General features: G+C 40.7%; 1 protein-coding gene across 1 annotated transcript in view; it reads right to left on the reverse strand.

The window, feature by feature from the left end:
* The window catches only part of EPDR1 (ependymin related 1), a 34,557-nt gene that overhangs the window by 15,383 nt on the left and 800 nt on the right, over positions 1-18,374 (reverse strand). The window lies entirely within an intron of this gene.

Raw genomic sequence — 18,374 nt, forward strand, 5'->3', positions numbered from 1 at the left:
CTTTTTTTTTTTTTTTTTTTTTTTGCAGTACGCGGGCCTCTCACTGTTGTGGTCTCTCCCGTTGCGGAGCACAGGCTCCGGATACGCAGGCTCAGCGGCCATGGCTTACGGTCCCAGCCACTCCGCAGCATGTGGGATCTTCCCAGACCGGGGCACGAACCCGTGTCCCCTGCTTCAGCAGGCGGACTCTCAACCACTGCGCCACCAGGGAAGCCCAAGATTGTACATTTTTGAAGTCAAATTCCTTTTATTGCTCTTGCATTGTGTCATATTTAGAAAACCTTTCCCTATTTTCAGGTTATAAAAAAATTCACCCATGATTTCTATTATCTCTGTATGGTTTTATTTTGTTAACATTTAGATCTTTATCTCATTTGGAATTTATCCTTGTGTATGGTGTAAAGTATGGGTACAATTTTATCTTTTCCCAGTTGTTCTAACATCATCCATTTAAAAGTCTATCTTTTTCCCAGTTATCTGAGATGCCACCCTTATCATATACCAACTGCAGATCTATATCAGTCTGCTTCAGGACTCTACTTTATTCCATTGGGTTGTCTATCTATTCATGCACCTGTGTCACACTGCTTTAATTACAGAGACCTAATAGTGTGTTGTTTCATAATCTCGTAGAATTTGCCAGACCTCCTATTGTGTCCTCCTTTTCCAGGATTTTCCTAGATATTTGGGTTTTTAAATTTTTCCATATGAAATTTAGAATTAACTTATTTAGCTCCAACAAAAACCACCCTTTTGGTATTCAGAGGGGGAAGTTTGGATATCTGTATGATGTTGTCATCCTATTCCCCTGCAAAAAAAAAAAGTCTTTACATTTTTTCAAATCTCATTTTGTGTTTTTGTATCTTTCAGGAGTGTTTGAAAGTTTTCCTGTACAGATTTTGCAGATTTCCTTTGAGTTTATTTTTTTTGCGGTACGTGGGCCTCTCACTGTTGTGGCCTCTCCCGTTGCGGAGCACAGGCTCCGGACGTGCAGGCCCAGCGGCCATGGCTCACGGGCCCAGCCGCTCTGCGGCACGTGGGATCTTCCTGGACCAGGGCATGAACCCGTGTCCCCTGCATCGGCAGGTGGACTCCCAACCACTGCGCCACCAGGGAAGCCCGATGTTGCTGTTTTAAATGAGATCTTCCATTGTTATTTTCTAGCAGACTATTGTTTGTATATATTAAAGCTATTGACTTTTCAGGTTAATTTTATATACAGATACCTTACTGAACTCTCTTAGTTTGAATCAGTTTCAATTAGTTTTATTTTTTAGGACCTTTATGTTTTCCAGGTATACTGCACCCATATCACTGGTAGAGATAGTTTTTATCTCTTCTTTTCTAATTCTCGTGTCTTTAAATATTTTATCTCTATGATTATATTGGCCAGTAAATCCAACACAATATTAAATAAAGTGGAGAAAATGGCCATCTTTGCCTTCTTCCTGAGTTTAGTGGGAAAGGGGCTATGGTTTCAATATTAAGCAGATTAAGAACGCTACAGATTTCATCATATTAAGGAAGCATCAATCAGTTCTTTTGAATGCTTTGTATCAAGAATGTTTATTGAATTTTATCATCTGCCTTTCACAGATGTTTACAGATTCCCTAAAATTGAATCATCCTTACATTCCTGGAATAAACCTCATTTGATCATAATGTATTCTTTTTTTTTAATGTGCTATTGGGTTCGGTCTGCTATTTGGGAATTTTTAATCAGTGATTGCATCAATTTTCATAAATGACATTGCTTTACAATAATTTAACAGATGCATAGTTCTCTTGTACACATATACCATAATTTGCTTCAGTAGTTCCCTACTCATGACCACTTAGATTATTTCCACAGTTCGTTAGTATTAACAATGCTAAATACAAATTGGAGATAAGCCCTTTTGCCTTTCTGTTTCTATACCCCTATTTAAAATTTATAGCCTGGGATTGTTGGATCAAGGGAAATTCCCATTTTATATTTTATGAGGTACTACTGTTTCCCAAAAAGGAACAGTGGAGGTTTTAACTGGATGTAGAGCTTCATTATTTTCTTCCCATTAGAAAAGTTACCAGAAGTTTACCCTACTGTGAGAAAACAGGAGATATCCTTTCTGTCTAATTTTCCTACCTCAGGATATGGTTTACAAACAGCATGAAAAGCACTGTAAAGTAGCTTTGGTCAAGGAATTAAAGCTCCCTGTCTACCACTGGTGAGCTGTATGATCATAATTTTAATCTCCATGTTTCCCATATATAAAGAGAAATTAAAATTTTGATCTCACAGCATTATTATGAAGATGATTTGAGATAATGGATGTGAAATTGTTATGTAAATGAAAGGATATATAGAGTTTTGTAGGAAAGTCTGATTACAGTTGTGTTTACTATAATCAGTTAATGTTTAACAAGTAAACTGCTCATTTAACTTGTACACATTAAGATGTGGTCTGCTATGTAACAAAGAAGGGTTAATTCATTCAGATGAGATGGAGAGATGAAGGAGAGAACACTCCTGAGGGCATAATAGACCCCTTTGTGTAAGACCTAGCAGGCATTCTCACCCATTCTCCCTGACCTGCTTCTCACTATAGAAGCTAAGAAAGTATACTCATGTACTCGTTTTCTTAGCCTTCCTACAAGCTAGGAGTATTACTGGTTCTGGCCTTGGAGACCTAAAGGGAAGTCTATGGGGAGAGGGAATCCTCTGGAAACTTCTTTTCTCACAAAGAAAGAAGAGGAGAGTCTCTGTTGCACTCCACTTCCTTCATTTTCTGTCTCTGAACGTAGTTGGGTGAGAACTTAATGCTTGGAGCGGAGGCAGCCATCTTGAAGCCATGAGGCAACAAGTCAGCATGCCCTCTTGCAACTGCGGGCCAACATTCCAAGAATGGCAGAGTGGATGCATGGAGAAGAACCAACCAGGGGCCCTGGTGAAACTGTTGAGTCAAACCTACAGACACGTATCACCAGAATTCTGAGGTAAACAAAAAAATCCTTATAATTTAAGCCTCTGACAGTGAAATTTTCTGCAGCCAAAAGCACCTTACATGAAATAAGTAAAAACCAATACTTTACAGGTATGACCTATTGGATTCCTTATAACAAGTCTGTGAAAGCCTTCCCTTCCAGAATGAGCAGGGCCCAAGGATTTGGTTAATCCTAGAATGCAAAATACCAGACACTGGCCTGGGCATAAATGAACCCAAATAGCTACTGCCTTCACAGCCAAGGAGCAACTGTTTTTCTGTCCTGAATTGGGTTAGTCAGGAAAAAAAAAGTCTAAGGCAGAAGTTACAGACTGACAAATTCAGCTGGCTGACATGTTATTAGCTTTTTTCTTTTTTTAAAAAACAGATGAGAAAATATAAGGCTCAGAGCATAATTTAGTAGTAAATAATGGTGCCAGAATCAAACCCAAGATGTGATCTCCAACCAGACTCATTCTAATTCACTGATACCACATTCTTTGCCTCCTTTCACAGGGGAAAGGAGTGATTCTTACCATCCATGTAGGAGTACTTGGCCATCCAAGATATACTAAATTACAGAGAAGGGAGTGGACAAATATTATATTGTGATTACAAAAGTACTTTGGCTTTTATGGAAGAAACTGGACAAATTTTGGATTTGTTTAATATGCAATATAATAGATTAGTAATGCATGCTGGCTTTCTGACTCTCCACAGGAAGAATTGAGCTGTGGCCACTTGACATTCTGGTGTATACCAAGATCGAGTTACACCCTACAGTAATCATGAGACATAAAAGAAAAACACTATTTCAAAATTGTTGTGTTAGACACCAACTCATCGTGCAGGCTGATGCCAACCACATATAACAAAAGGAAAATTAAATTACTTGAGAATGCAGCCCTAGGAAAAGTAAAGTCAAAGAATAATTACGTGTGCCATTTAAGAGGCTGTAAGGTGATGGGCCTCCGCTGCTTGGATTCTAGTTCAAAAGAAGAAAAGGGTGCTCAAGAAATTGAAGAGTTTTATGTTTCAGAAATGTATCGGGATGAATATTGGCAAAGTGTAGGCATATAGTCTTTCATCTGATGGAAGATAATAAAAAAACCTTCTCATGAGGCAATAGTTCAAGCTGGCTTTTTTTTCACCACCACTAAAAGAAGCAGCCTCTTTAGTACTGAGATACCCATGTTGCCATGGTACACAGTGACTTCTAGAACTTCGTATCAGGGGTATTAAGGAGGTTGGGAGGGTATAAGGATAGTCAGGTTCATACAGTCAGCACTATGCTTTTCAGCAGAAAAATATCAGGTCTCACCATGTTGAACTATAAACACACACAGACCTTTCCAGCTTACAGTTAACAGAACAAAAATATAAATCTTATTTTTCACTTTCACTGTGATTTGGGATGATACTGAATTTAAGAACAAAAGGAATAATGTGTGGCTACAAGAATAGCTTTCCAATGAAAAACATGATTATCAAAATAGAAACTGCAGTGAAGGCAGCGTGGAGCAGACTGGATATGGGGAAAATAACCCCAAAACCAAAAAACAGACGCAGTGAATGAAAAGGTATTATTTCAGAACTCAAGTAAAAACACATAAAAAGTGATGAAAAGGCTAATGAAAAGATAAGAAATGTGGGGGGCAGGTGTAAGAGAACCAGTACATGTTAAGTAGAGAGATATTCTACAAGGAACAAAGAGAGAAGACAGAGTATCAAGCCTCCAGAAATTTCCCTAGAGCTGGGCATTAACCAGGAGACGTTAATAAAGTTCAAAGATTAATATATTCACACTACTATATATAAAATAGATAAACGAAAAGACCTATTGTATAGCACAGGGAACTATATAGAATATTTTATAATAACGTATAATGGAAAAGAATCTGAAAAAGAATATATGTTTATGTATGTGTGTATTTTATTTATATATATATATAACTGAGTATGTATAACTGAGCCACTTTGCTGTATACCCGAAATCATTGTAAATCAACTATACTTCCATGAAAAAAATTTTTTCTCTTTTAAATGTTCAAGGATAATGAAAACAACCTACAGAGATTTGGGCAGAAAAAAAAATTGTTAAAACTAAACCAAAATTACTTTGGTATCAGACTTCTCTTACAGAGGTCTAAATGGCATAAAAAATTTAAGCAAAAATACTATTATTACCCAATGAATTGTATACACCCCCAAATTATCATTATGTAAAAAAAATAAGTGAAATTTCTCCGACATTGAAAATTTCTGAAATTACACCACCACAGCAGTACCCTGTCTGAAGAGAATGAATTGAGTATATTCTCTAGCTGACCGAAACATGAATCAAAATCAAGGAGTCAGGTGAATGTGAATATAAATATAAAAGAAATTGCAGTGAATAATAAAAGGAGTAAAATAATTTATGTTTCTCTTTTAACAGAGGCCTTGTAGCAAAGCTACTTAGCAGTTTGTACAAACACACACTAAAAATTCCTCTGTGTTTTAACAAGTGAAGGAGTTGACCTTTTAAAGGCTTGACTCAGCATGGCGAAAGAAGGAAAGACGAGAAACCATCCAAACACTTTAAATTATTTTCCACATACCGACTGGGACCTAAATAAATACTCATCCTTTACAAAAGAAACTGTTCTGGCACCTTAAAAGTGAATCCCAAGGAGGACCGAGTCCTCAGGAGGGTGGCTCCTCTGGGGTCCCAGGGGTGAGCCAGACAATACCTGGTGCTGGGCTACAAGAAGAATCACTGTGCAAAATACAGAGTCTGCAACAAAGGGCTCGTATGAGAGAGAGGACTCCCACATCCAGAGGAAACACATAAGCCACACCAGAACACAGCATGTGACGTGGCATCTCAATGGATATTAAATATGAGGTGGATTCTCTCCCCAGTGTCCTTTGCTCCCAAAAGTGTAGGCTGGTAGAATTTCCACTGGTCCGCTGCCTGTTTCTCCTGAAGTGAGAGCTTCTGTTCCCCAGGCTTTCTCTACTTTACTGCCTCTGCCTCCCCAGTTACACCAGGGCCCCTCTGCCAAGAGTTGCCCTGGGGATTCTGAAGCAGGTGCTGTCTCCGCTTGAGTTCAACCAGCTCAGATAGCTCCATGGTGGCCCAAGCATCTTCCTCAGAGGAACGTCTTCCATTCCCAGCCTGGAATCCTGGGTCATCGGCTTCTCGGTGAGACACTCTGGGCAGTAGGCCTTACAATTCCAGAGGATATAAGAGGTATCTCAGTAAGGGACTTGGGGGCAATGTTTTAGTAGCTTTGGAGTCAATGCAGATGGTTCTGCTCACCATAGTCTTCCCTGAAAGTATTTTCAAGCAACCTCAGAGCCCTTGCATTCATCATGGCTGCTCCTGGATGCCACACTAACTAGTCTGGTGGTTCATGACATCAGATATAGTCCTCATAAGTTATACGTCACCTGTAGCTGACAAGGCTACATCGGACCTAGGAACTGTTATGCCCCTTGGCCCTGTGCCACCATCTTTCCATCTGCCAGCATTTTCCCTGGCAACTTCTGAGATGCTCCAGAGCAGCAGATTCTCTGTGTTCTATGATCTGAATGTTTTTACCTCCCCCAAAGTTCATGTTGAAAACCTAAAGCCCAAGATGAGTATTAGGAGTGAGACTTTTGGGAGGTGATTAGGTCCTGAGGGTGGAGCCTACATGAATGGGATTAGTGCCTTTATAAAAGAGTCCCCAGAGAGCTAGCTGGCCCCTTCCACCATGTGAAGATACAATGAGAAGTCTGAAACCCAGAAGACGGTCCTCACTCACTGGCAGAGCTCACACTCTGGACCTTTCCCAGTAGACCTAACTTTAAGCCACAATAAGAGCAGCCTTCTGTGAAGGGGCAGGGGTCATCCAAGGCACTGCAGCCTTTTTGTCCAGGAGCAGCTGCTTCTTCTGTTTGGGGGCCATCTATCCCAAGAGTTTCGCCTTTCTTTGCAAGGTCTGAGGGCAACGTAGTCGCCCTGCTAGGGTCTGATTCTTCAGATGGCCTCTTGGTTCAAGATGCACTGCTTCTGAAGAAAACCACTGGTGCTGGGGAAACTTCCAATGCCCATATTGGGGGAAATTCTCCAAACCTGAGATTGAGGAGCAGGAGAAACACTGAAGGCAGTGTTTGATGAGAGAAGAGCTGAGAGTAGCTCATGCATGAAAGGAGCCTGGGTGATCCATTGGTCATGGCATGCCCTCCTACCTGTAGTGGAGTGTATGCTCCACTATAACCCTGCTTTAAAACTTTTCAAAATATGGGTAGGCACTGTAATTTAATTCTCAAAAATTGTCCTTAACAAAGAAGATATAAGATGTAAAATACAAAGGAATGATAAACCATAAAACCATCACACGTATCCATTAGTTTATTGTTAAAATGTAATTCTGAGGAAAAAGATAGAAAATACAAATATAGAATATTGGGAAGAAAAGGGGATATTGATAGATAAGGTGAAGATTTTTAAGTTAACAGAATATTATGAATGGACTTGAGGACAAGGGGAGTGGGAAGGGTGAGCTGTTACGAAGTGAGAGAGTGGCATGGACATATATACACTACCAAATGTAAAATAGATAGCTAGTGGGAAGCAGCCGCATAGCACAGGGAGAGCAGCTCCGTGCTTTGTGACCACCTAGAGGGTTGGGATAGGGAGGGTGGGAGGGAGACGCAAGAGGGAGGAGATACGGGGATATGTGTATATGTATAGCTGATTCACTTTGTTATAAAGCAGAAACTAACACACCATTGTAAAGCAATTATACTCCAATAAAGACATTTAAAAAAGAGAGAAATATTATGTACAAATGTGTTATGATGACAAATAGAATCTTGATGAAATAAAAGATTTTCTAGGAAAATATAAACAACCAGAACTAAGACTTAAGCAGAAAGGTAAGCAGGTCAATAACCAGAAAAAAAAATCCTTACAATAGCCTAGTGGCATTTTAGATGTTCGATCTTAAAAAGCGATCAAAGAGTTACTTCTTCAAAAGGAGTTGGGTCCACATGGTTTCATGACTCAGTTTTTTCCAACCTCAAGACTATAGAGCATAGAGAAATACAGAAAGCTTGCCAATTCTTTTACAAAGCTGTGAAAACCCTGACATTAAAATATAGAAAACACAAAAATATAAACTATAGATCAAGCTAAATTATGGCTATAGATTAAAAACAAATATTAAATACTAGCAAATCAAATCAAGCAGACTATTTAAAGAATAATGCATAATAATAAATTGGAATTTATTTTAGAAATGCAAAGATGGTTTAATGTCAGGCAATCTATTAGTACAAGTCACTAGGTTGGGGAAGTTTAAGATTCATTCTGATTAGAATAAATTCTTTATAATATAGGTCAGAAAAATATTTACTGAACATGATAGTGTATCTTTGTTAAACCAGCAGCCAGTAGGAGACTTAAGTGTGACAAATTAGAGGCATTCACTTTAGAGTGAGACTCATGACAAGGGAGTGTGACATCACTGCAGGTATGTCATTTTGCCTTTCAGTTTCTTGTTTATCATATTTGAAATCACTAAAAATAATTAGGCTCCTTATAGGTGTGAGTGTGGGAAACATGAACATTCATATTCTGCCAGTTGAAATATCAGCTGGAACAACCTTCCTGAAGAGCAAAGTTGTCAAAAATTTATAAATGTGCAATCCCTTTTCAGTCATTTTCTTATCGAAGAATCTATCCAAAATATTTTTAAAGTGGTACACATATAACTGCACACAAATACAAGGTCATACATGTAGTTGTTTATACTAGTGAAAAATAGAGGGGAAAGAAATATAACTGGGGACTTCTCTGGTGGCACAGTGGTTAAGATTCCACACCCCCAATGCAGAGGGCCCGGGTTCGATCCCTGATCAGGGAATTAGATCCCGCATGCATGCCGCAACTAAGAGTTTTCACGCCTCAGCTAAGGAGCTGGTGAGCCACAACTAAGGAGCCCGCCTGCCACAACTAAGGAGCCTGCCTGCCACAACTAAGACCCGGTGCAACCAAATAAATAAAGAGAAAAAGAAACATAACTGTCCCCTATAAGGGACTGTTCACAGAAACTCTGTTCCATCCATTAGCCAGAATACCATGCAGTCATTAAAAATGATTCTGTTAAAGATTACCTAGTGGCATGAGAAATATGTACAATGTTTTGTTAAATTTAAAAAATCACAAAGCATGTTTCCACTGTAATTTTAGAATTGTATATACAGAAATAGAAATTAAAAATCCAGAAGCACATATATAAGGGTTGTTAATCCTGGACAACAGGACTCTCTTTACTCTATTTTGCTCTTCTCTGTTATCTAGATTTTCCACCATGAACATGTATAATGCTAGAAATCCCAAAGTCATAAAAATGGTATTTATTCATTCAACACACATTTACTGAGACTTACTATGTGCCAAGCACTTCTAGGTGCTGGGCTTTTGGTAGTAAACCAGACAGATCAAGTTCTCCTCTCACTCCAGGGAAGAGAGACACAAGGCAATGTCACTCAGTGATAGTGTCCTAAGGGAAACAGAACGAGATGTGATGGAGAGTGGCTGGTGGGGAGGGCTTTGTTGGACAGTCACAGAAGGCCCCTCTGAGAAGGTGATGGGCTAAGACCTGAATGAAGAGAAGCCGGGAGTTCAAAGATGATACAAGCAGACGAGTCAGTATGGATGAGCTCGCACAATATTATTAAAGGGAAAACAGCCTATTATAAAACAGTATGGGCTACGGTATGTAGACTTCGCATCGAAAAATCTCTTAGGATATTTAGAAGATGTTACTAGTAGTCGTTATCACTTTGGCAGTTATGGGTAATTTTTACTTTTCTCTCTCTGCTTATCTGTATTTTAGATATCCGTTTACAATGACTATGTATCATTGTTACTCATTCCCTCATTCAAAACAATTTAGTCAGGCCTGTTCTATGGTGCTGGAAATACAGCAACAACCAGAGAAAAATCCTGGACCTTATGGAGCTTTACTTTGGATATGAGGGAACAGACTTTAAAGTTTTTAATTAAATTAAATAGTATGCTAATAAAATATTAATAAAAATATTAAATAGTAGGTAAATATCTTGAACATAAAAGGCAGTGAGGTGGGATGTATGAAAATGTGGAGAGAAGGGACAGTCTAATTTGGGGGTGGGCCATACAGCTTTTTAGGGAAAAGGCTTTCTAGGCAGAGGAATCAACAACACAAGTGCCAAAGGAGTGAGAATGCTGAGGCCACGGGCTGGAGTGAGTGAGCTGGCAATGAGGTGATGATGGATGGACGATGGAGTGAAGAGGTCAAAGACAAGGTGTGGAGGGGGTCGGGAAGCAGATCCCACAGGGTGGTCAAGTCCATGCAAAAACATTTACTCTGAGACACAGAAAGGCACAGGAGGGTTTTTGAGCAGACATGAGACATGATACAACAATTTTTAGCAGAATCACTCGGGCTGCTATGTTGAGAACAGACCAAAGGGAGCAAGGGCAGAAGTAGGGACCCGTTAGGAGGCTATTGCAAGAATGATGAAGGTTTGGACCAGGATGACAGCAAAGGTGTGGTCAGATTCTGGTCTACAAGTCTGGGTCTATATCAAAATTAGAGTCAATAGAGTCTGCTTCTGGATTACTTGTGGCAAGTGGGAGACAAAGAAATCAAGGATGACTCTAAGGGTTGATCCTGAGCAACTGGAGTTGTTATTAGCTGAGGTAAAGAAAACTGCAAGGGGAATAACTTTTGTTTGTTTGTTTGTTTGCAGGGGAGGCATTAATTTTGGACATGCTGAGTTTGAGTAGTTATTAGAGATCCAAAAGAAGAACTCAACCAAGCAGCTGGATATATGAACACAGAGTTCAGGAGAGAGCTCTAGGCTGGACATGCACATGTGCGAGTCCTTCAGGTAAGGATGGCATTTGACTCCATGATCTAGATGTGATCACCAAAAAAGGGGTAGAGACAGAAAAGCAAAGGGATGGGAAGCCTGCGCCCTGGAATATTCCACTATTAATGATCCAAGAGAAGAGGAGAAAGAGCAATGGAGGCTGAGAAGGTAAGAAAATGAGGTGGAAGGAGAGGAACTAGAAAAGCACAGTGTCCTGAAAGCTACATGAAGAAAATACTTCTAGATGGAGGAAATGACCGACAGTAAAATGAGACCAGATAAAAGATCACTTGATTACTAATGTGGAGTGTACTGCCCTTGACCAGAACCGCTTCAGTAGAGCTGTGATGATCAATGTTTGATTGGAGGGGGGTCCAAGAGAGCATGGGAGGACAGAAATTGGAGTTAGCATGAGATTTGCTTTAAATAGAAGGGGAGAATGGGGTTTCAGTTAGTAAGATCAAGAGAAGATTTTTTTTTCTTGAAAGCTGGGTAAAATAAAATAAATTATAAAGGGGGAAAATAGAAGATTTTTACTGGAATTGGGGAAATATAAGCCTATCACATTTATTCCAGGAAAAACAAACCACTAATTGGTGGAATATTTTCAGATCTTTGGGCACTTTGCCCCTGACCACCATCTTTGAGGTCAGAATCAGGAAGAAACAATTCAAGGTTAATGGAGAGAAATAAAGATGTTTTCAAAGCCTTATGGTGACCACCTCTGGCTTCTTTTTATAAGTTAGTCTCCTATCCCACCAGTCCCTTTACTCTCCTGGGCTTATCTTCCTAGGAACTTCTTTTTCCTCACTGCCCACTTTTTCCACATCCCAGCATCAACCCTCTGAAATCCAGGGTCAGTAGACCCACAGAATTAAGACTCTTAAAGAAAACTTTATGCGCTTCCAATAAAATCTCTTTCTTGAAGAAAAACTCAGTATTGCAAATCAGCATGGTTTATTTTTCGAGGATCAGAAGGCCACAAGCAGTCAGACTTCCTGAGCCAATAAAAGAAAATACTGGCTCCAGTTATCAGAGACCAAGAGGAGGGAGTAAGGGCAAAGGAGTCATTTTTCTGAAATTCTGAAAGTCAGGATTTCTTCAAATGGGAGCCCAATCCATGCAAAGCAGGGCTCAGGATCAAACAAATTGGTTGAACATTTCATACTAATTCATCTCCCTGAGGATTTACGATGATGTTGTCCCGAGAAATCCAAAAGAAAAACATATAAAAAAATGTAACCTGACCCTCCCTTCCCCTTATTAAACAGTTTAGTCTAAAGCCATTAGACAGGGCCAAGCAAGGTAGGTGTCTGCATGGCCTGGCCTGGGGTGCAGAGCCCAAGAGGAAGGCATCCATGTAGGGAGGGGGGTACCATAGCAATGCCTGACTGGTTACCTACTGCAGTTGAATAAAGGCACCCAGTTTTCTCACACCCTAAAAAGGGAGGTACGAAAAATGAACAGGAGTACACTAGAATGATCCATGTGGTGTGGATCAGAATTAGAGATATCGGTATAAATATCTCTATGTATTAGAATTGGAAGCTCAGAAATAAATGTAGATACAAATGTTTGTATATATGTGTTAGTGACTCTGTGTGTGTACGTGCATATGTATGTATGCATTCAAACCTACATCATCTTGCTTTGTCCAGTGAAGGGGCCTGGAAGCAGTGCCATCCAAGAGCCATGAGCACAACTAGACCAGGACCTAGGCTTCCAAATATTATTCTCCAGTGAAAGTAACCAGAGCTTCTTGAGAAATGGCTTATTCCAAGACTCTGGCAGGGAAAGTACAGATGATCTTGGAATATCTTGCCAGAAAGCAAGGAAGTGCTCAAAGAATAAGGGAGACCTGTCAAAAGAACATAGAAGCCAACTTGAAGAGGTTCCCACTGGCCCAATCTGGGACAATTTGAACATCAAATAAACAATGAGAGCAAATGCAATTCAATGAGAATCCTAGCGTCCATGCTGATAAAAACAAATGAATAACTTGAAACTTCAATGAAGAATGGGATATGTACATGGTCCTAAAATCTCTCCCTATAAAACACTTATGAATTACAAAGTATAAAAGTGTCACTTCGCACTGAAGAAACCATGCAGACATCAGTAATCAAGTCATCAAAGTAAACATCCAGATGTGACAGTCCTACCGTTCCTACCGTAAGTGAATAACTTGAATCTAATTATGAGGAAACATCAGACAAACCCAAATCAAGGAACATTCTACCAAATAACTGGCCTGTATTGAAGTGCAAGAAAGAATGAGGAACTGTTCCAGACAGAAAGAGACTAAAAAGACACAACATTTACATGCAATACTTGAATATAAACTGGGTCCTTCTGCTGTAAGAACATAAAAAGCACAAGTGGAAAAATTTGAATGAGACCTGAATTTCAGATGGTAGAAATGAATGCATGTTAATTTCCTGATTTGTATGGTTGTGTTGCAGTTATGCAGGTCAATGGCCCTGTTTGTAAGAAATATACACTGAAGTATTGGGGGTCGTGGGGATATCAAGTTGGCAACTCACTCTCAAATGATTCAGGGGAAAAAATGGGTATGGACCAGAATTGCAACTTTTCTGTAAGTGGGAGATAGTTTCAAAATAAAATTGTATATTTGGAGGAAAAAAAACCTAATCCTGATTCTCAAACACATATGATTGTCGAAGTTGCCTGGTGTGATAACACCCCTTGGAATTAATCTTCCACAGCAGATCCTTGGAGGGGCACTTCTGTAAGCAGTCCTATTCAACCCCTTAGTGTAGGGAGGCTCCATGGAGAGGACAGCCTTCTGAGTTTGGAGCCAAAGCGTTTAAAGACAGCCGTGCTCTTCTCTACCCATGAACACAAGCTTAGGTGAAAAGAAGGAAGAAAAAGAACTCTGAATTGTCTACACAAGGGGACAAGTTGAGAAAACATTTAGAATTTATGTCAAGTTCATTGCATCTTGGTAGAAACAGGAATCAGCCTAATATAATAAAAGTACAAGGAGTGCTCTCATGGTATCATTTAATCTTATCTGTACCTAGCTTTTAAGGAAGAAGTCCTAAACATTATTTAGTATAAACGTTGTAGGGCTTCCCTGGTGGCGCAGTGGTTGAGAGTCCGCCTGCCGATGCAGGGGACACGGGTTCGTGCCCCGGTCCGGGAAGATCCCACATGCTGCGGAGTGGCCGGGCCCGTGAGCCATGGCCGCTGAGCCTGCGCGTCCGGAGCCTGTGCTCTGCAACGGGAGAGGCCACGACAGTGAGAGGCCCGTGTACCGCAAAAAAAACAAAACAAAACATTGTAGATATCATTAAAATCAAATTAAAAGATGAAAAACATTGACGTTCTGAGAAGCAAAGGACCTTGTGGAGGTGAAGCCAGGATTAGAAGCCATGTTTGGCATCCCACGACTGTCTAAATGGATGTCCATGCTCTCTCCACTACACTAGGTGGTTTTCTCTAAGAATAGAGAAATTATATTCTGTTCTCCAAGAAACAGAATGGTCTGGAAAAATTGAGACAGAGATGAACTAATCAGTATTTGAATAAGAACCCACTTGTCACTCTATTTAAGACATATTTTTTTAGTCTTTTACCAAAAAAGAAAAAATCCCCAAACATGTAGGACTGGTAGTTGAACAGTCTTCTAAGACATATTCCTAATTTACCAATGCATGTCCTCTTAATGCTTCTCTGCTCGCTCTGCTTCATTAATTCCACCTCCCAATCCACCATCTTGTAAATGGGAGCAGTAAGTTACTGGTAACCTAACAAAATTCATTCAGCATCTACATTGCTTCTCCCATAAAGTTCACTATGTTACTGAAATACAAAGTAATCTTGCTTTTCCTTCAGTCTTCCAAATGTAATACTTGTGAGTTTATAGGAAAGACAGTTGGAACCAGAAAATGAAATAGTATCAATTACTAATATTTCCCATTCTCTGCTAAGGCTTGTCTTATCTGAAGCTTGTAAGGTTATTTAATCTTTTCCATCATCTCAGGGAGAAGAAAGCCTGGAAAATCCTAGTCATTCCACAGTAACTATCAGTGGGACTTTCCATAACTAACTGGATGCAAAATAAAAATCTTAAGAAGTTGATCCAATTCTAAAACTACTTCTCAACTTATAAATAAATATGAAGAGACAACCCATCCATATTTTCTTCAAATAACATCTGGTTTCTTGGCCAGACTGCTAATACCTGAAAAAGTTTCTGAGTTTGTTCCAACAAATCTACATTTAAAGAGCTTAAAAACGCATTTATGCACTAAACATTCTTTTCTACATCTGACTTAGGGCCAGAGATGGGACTGTGAGACAGAACCTTGCCAAGAAATTGGAAAGATGGGGAATAAAATGGCCTTCTAAAAGCTAAACTGTGAAATCAACACTTGACGGATCAGGGCAAAGAAATGAGAAATCACCACATGGACAGAGGGAACTATATTCAGTGTCCTGTAATAAACCATAACGGGAAAGAATATGAAAAAGAGCATGGATATATGTATGTATAACGGAATCACTTTGCTGTACACAAGAAACTAACACTACATTGTAAATCAACTATACTTGAGTTAAAGAAAGAAAGAAACAAATCACCACATGGGGACAAAAAAGTTTCTAGGCCAGCAAGGTTTGGCTGTGACCCCACTAAAGATATAATACACATATCTGAAGACTATATTAATTGATCATGGAGTCATAGAAGAAGGATTGCTAAGACAACCGGAGCAGTACCCTCCAAGGCCCCGTGCAGAGCGGAGGGAGTCTGAACCAGCAGCATTGGGGTAGCATAGAATCAGCGACAAGGCACCACTCTGGTGAAAATGATGCGTCACTTTATCTTAGCCTGATTACGCTGGGCTGGCCTGTCTTATGCATGATGGAAAGCTCAACATTGAGCACACGGCCTAGCCTAGAGCAGGCAGTCATTAGACTCCATGAATTTGCTCCAACTCTTTGCTCACAACTTCCTGATTAGAATTTGGCTCTCCACATAGGTCTGCCTACAGGGAGAGAATGAGCTAGTCAGATTTGAGAATGCTGGCCCCCATGCCAGCTGCAGCACTCACTGAAATATCCAGTGTAACATCTGAGCTTGTTTGCTCCTAGTCTGCTCCCAAAGGAAGGGCCCTTGAGTGTGCTGCCAGATCGACTGTCTGAGCCCACAGGGCTGGCAGGGAGTCTCTGGGCCATGGTACATTCACCAGGATGGCGATGATGGCGGTGGCCATGGGGATAGCTGCGGCCGCACGCTGAGCGCCTTTCGTACCATGTGTCAGACCAGTGCACTATGTGCTATTCACACTTGAACTCATTTCATCCCCACAACAAAGCAATACATTAGGCATTAGTAGTATTCCCATCTAGTAACTTACCCAAAGACCCACACTAGGAATCTGAATTCAGAGGCAGATTTATCTGACTCTAGAGCCTAATCCCTCACGTTGCGAAAATACGACCTTGGGGCGTGGGAGCGGGGGCAGCCATGAACCCTATCCTTGTCCTGGCCAAACTCCTCTGTGTCAGCAGTGTGCTTTGGGCCATCTCAGCCCACCTTCAACATGACTACTCATCAATACGCCACTATCATAAAAGGCTTCACAACAACGAACACAAAGAGTAGCGCTTGACCCTTTATCACAAGTGCAGAAAACCAAACCCCATCTCAGCGAACAGCATCCCCATCTACTCATGCCATCAGTACTGTAAGCTTCAGAAGCCAAAAATGACTGTTCCCTCCCCCTCACCACCCTGCAGCATAGCGTCTAATCATTTGTACCCCCTTCAATAAGCCTCTTCAATATCCTCAAGACTTCCCTAATGCGTCCACTTCTCACCATCACCATTGCCACTCCCCGTCTTTCACCTGGCTCTCTCTACAGACATCTCCTAGGTCATGTTTCGGCTTCTTCTCTTGTTTTTCTTTATTCTCGACCATACAACCAGTTTTCTTTATAAAATCCAATCACGGCATTCCACTGCTTAAATATCCTTCCCTGGGTCCCCAACCTCCCGCCATACTCCATGCTTCAGTCTTAATAGTGATTGGCCTGCAGTTCTTGGAATATTCTCAGCCCTGCCTGTGGCAGGATGTCCTGGAATACACCCACATCCCCCTGGACCAGTCTCCCCTCCATGCCTCGTTCCCTCTAATGGTCAGCTCGTCCGGGGGTTTTGGGACTCACTCCTGTCCCACCTCCTCCAGGAAGCCTGGGTTAGGTGCCTGTCTGAGGTGCTCTCGTGCCCAGCTCATCCTTCACCCCACTGTATGGGAATTCTTACTGACGTGACTCTACCGCCAGACCGTGACCTCCCTGAAGCCCAGGACTCACTCTGAATACAAAATGCCTGACACGAAAAAATGCACGTTGAAAGAATGAATGAACGGACAAGAGCCTGTTACATCATAGATGTCAGAATCCACTCAGTTTCCTCAAGTCCCAGCTCTTGGTCTTGAGAAAGCTGTCTAATCTCCCTCAACCCCAGATTCTCTGTCTGTAAACTGGAGATCATAAAACCTGCATTGTCAAGTTGTTGTGAGATTTAAACTAAATCATATGGTATGTGGAACGTCTTGAGCACCATGCCTGGTACGTAACAAGTACCCAAATGTTGGTTGTTGCTATTATTATTACAAAGACCTTCGGCACTTGACAGAAAACAGTCATGTTCTTGAAAGAGAACAGATACCCCCAGTGCACCACGATGACTCGGCTGCCCCAGGCCTCCTCAGCATTCATGGTTTACAGTCATCATGCACTGTTTTCATTCTCGAACATACTCCTTTGAAGGGTTCTGGCACTTCCATACTGTCTTCAAGATGCCTAATACTTGGGCAAATGCTTTTAGGTAAAATGATATCGAATTTGCCCCATATCTTACTGCCCACTGGAGCCTTAAACTATGGACATTCACATAGCACCTCCTAATGATGCGAATGCCATACGAAGAGGCCAGCATAACCCTGGGAAGAACACACACAGAGAAACAGGAACGGGGGGCAATGGACAGGTGGTGATCCCAAAATAGAAATCAGGTCTTCAAGAGGTCAGAAGCAAGCTGAGGTCTCAGAAAGAGAGTGTCCTTTGTCACATGAGATTCAGAAAGGTGAATGATCAGACCAGTGGTTAAAAAACATTGTAGCATAACCCCTCTGTGGAATATTGTGCAGCCATTAAAAATAGGTAGGGGCCAACTAATAAAATGGTAAATAAGAACACATAAGAGATCGTGTTATATAAAAAAGATAGACATAGGATTTTTGATTACAGAATGTAAAACTTGCTTAAAAGAAAATGTAAGGGAGTAGACCGAAATTTTAATGGTTATGACACAGTGATGAGTTTATTTTTTTTTAAACTGATTCCACACACCTTTTGCAGTGTTGTCACATTCCTTTAAAATGTGAAAAAAAAAAAAATCTGCCTGTCGTCCTCGCAGATGGCTCCTGGAAGAGCTGAGATAGTGCAGAAGACACGCCCTAGGCTGAAGGGGGCACCAGGAGGCTGG

The sequence above is a fragment of the Leucopleurus acutus genome, assembly GCF_964270905.1.
Source record: "Leucopleurus acutus genome assembly, chromosome: 9".
Classification (NCBI taxonomy): domain Eukaryota; kingdom Metazoa; phylum Chordata; class Mammalia; order Artiodactyla; family Delphinidae; genus Leucopleurus; species Leucopleurus acutus.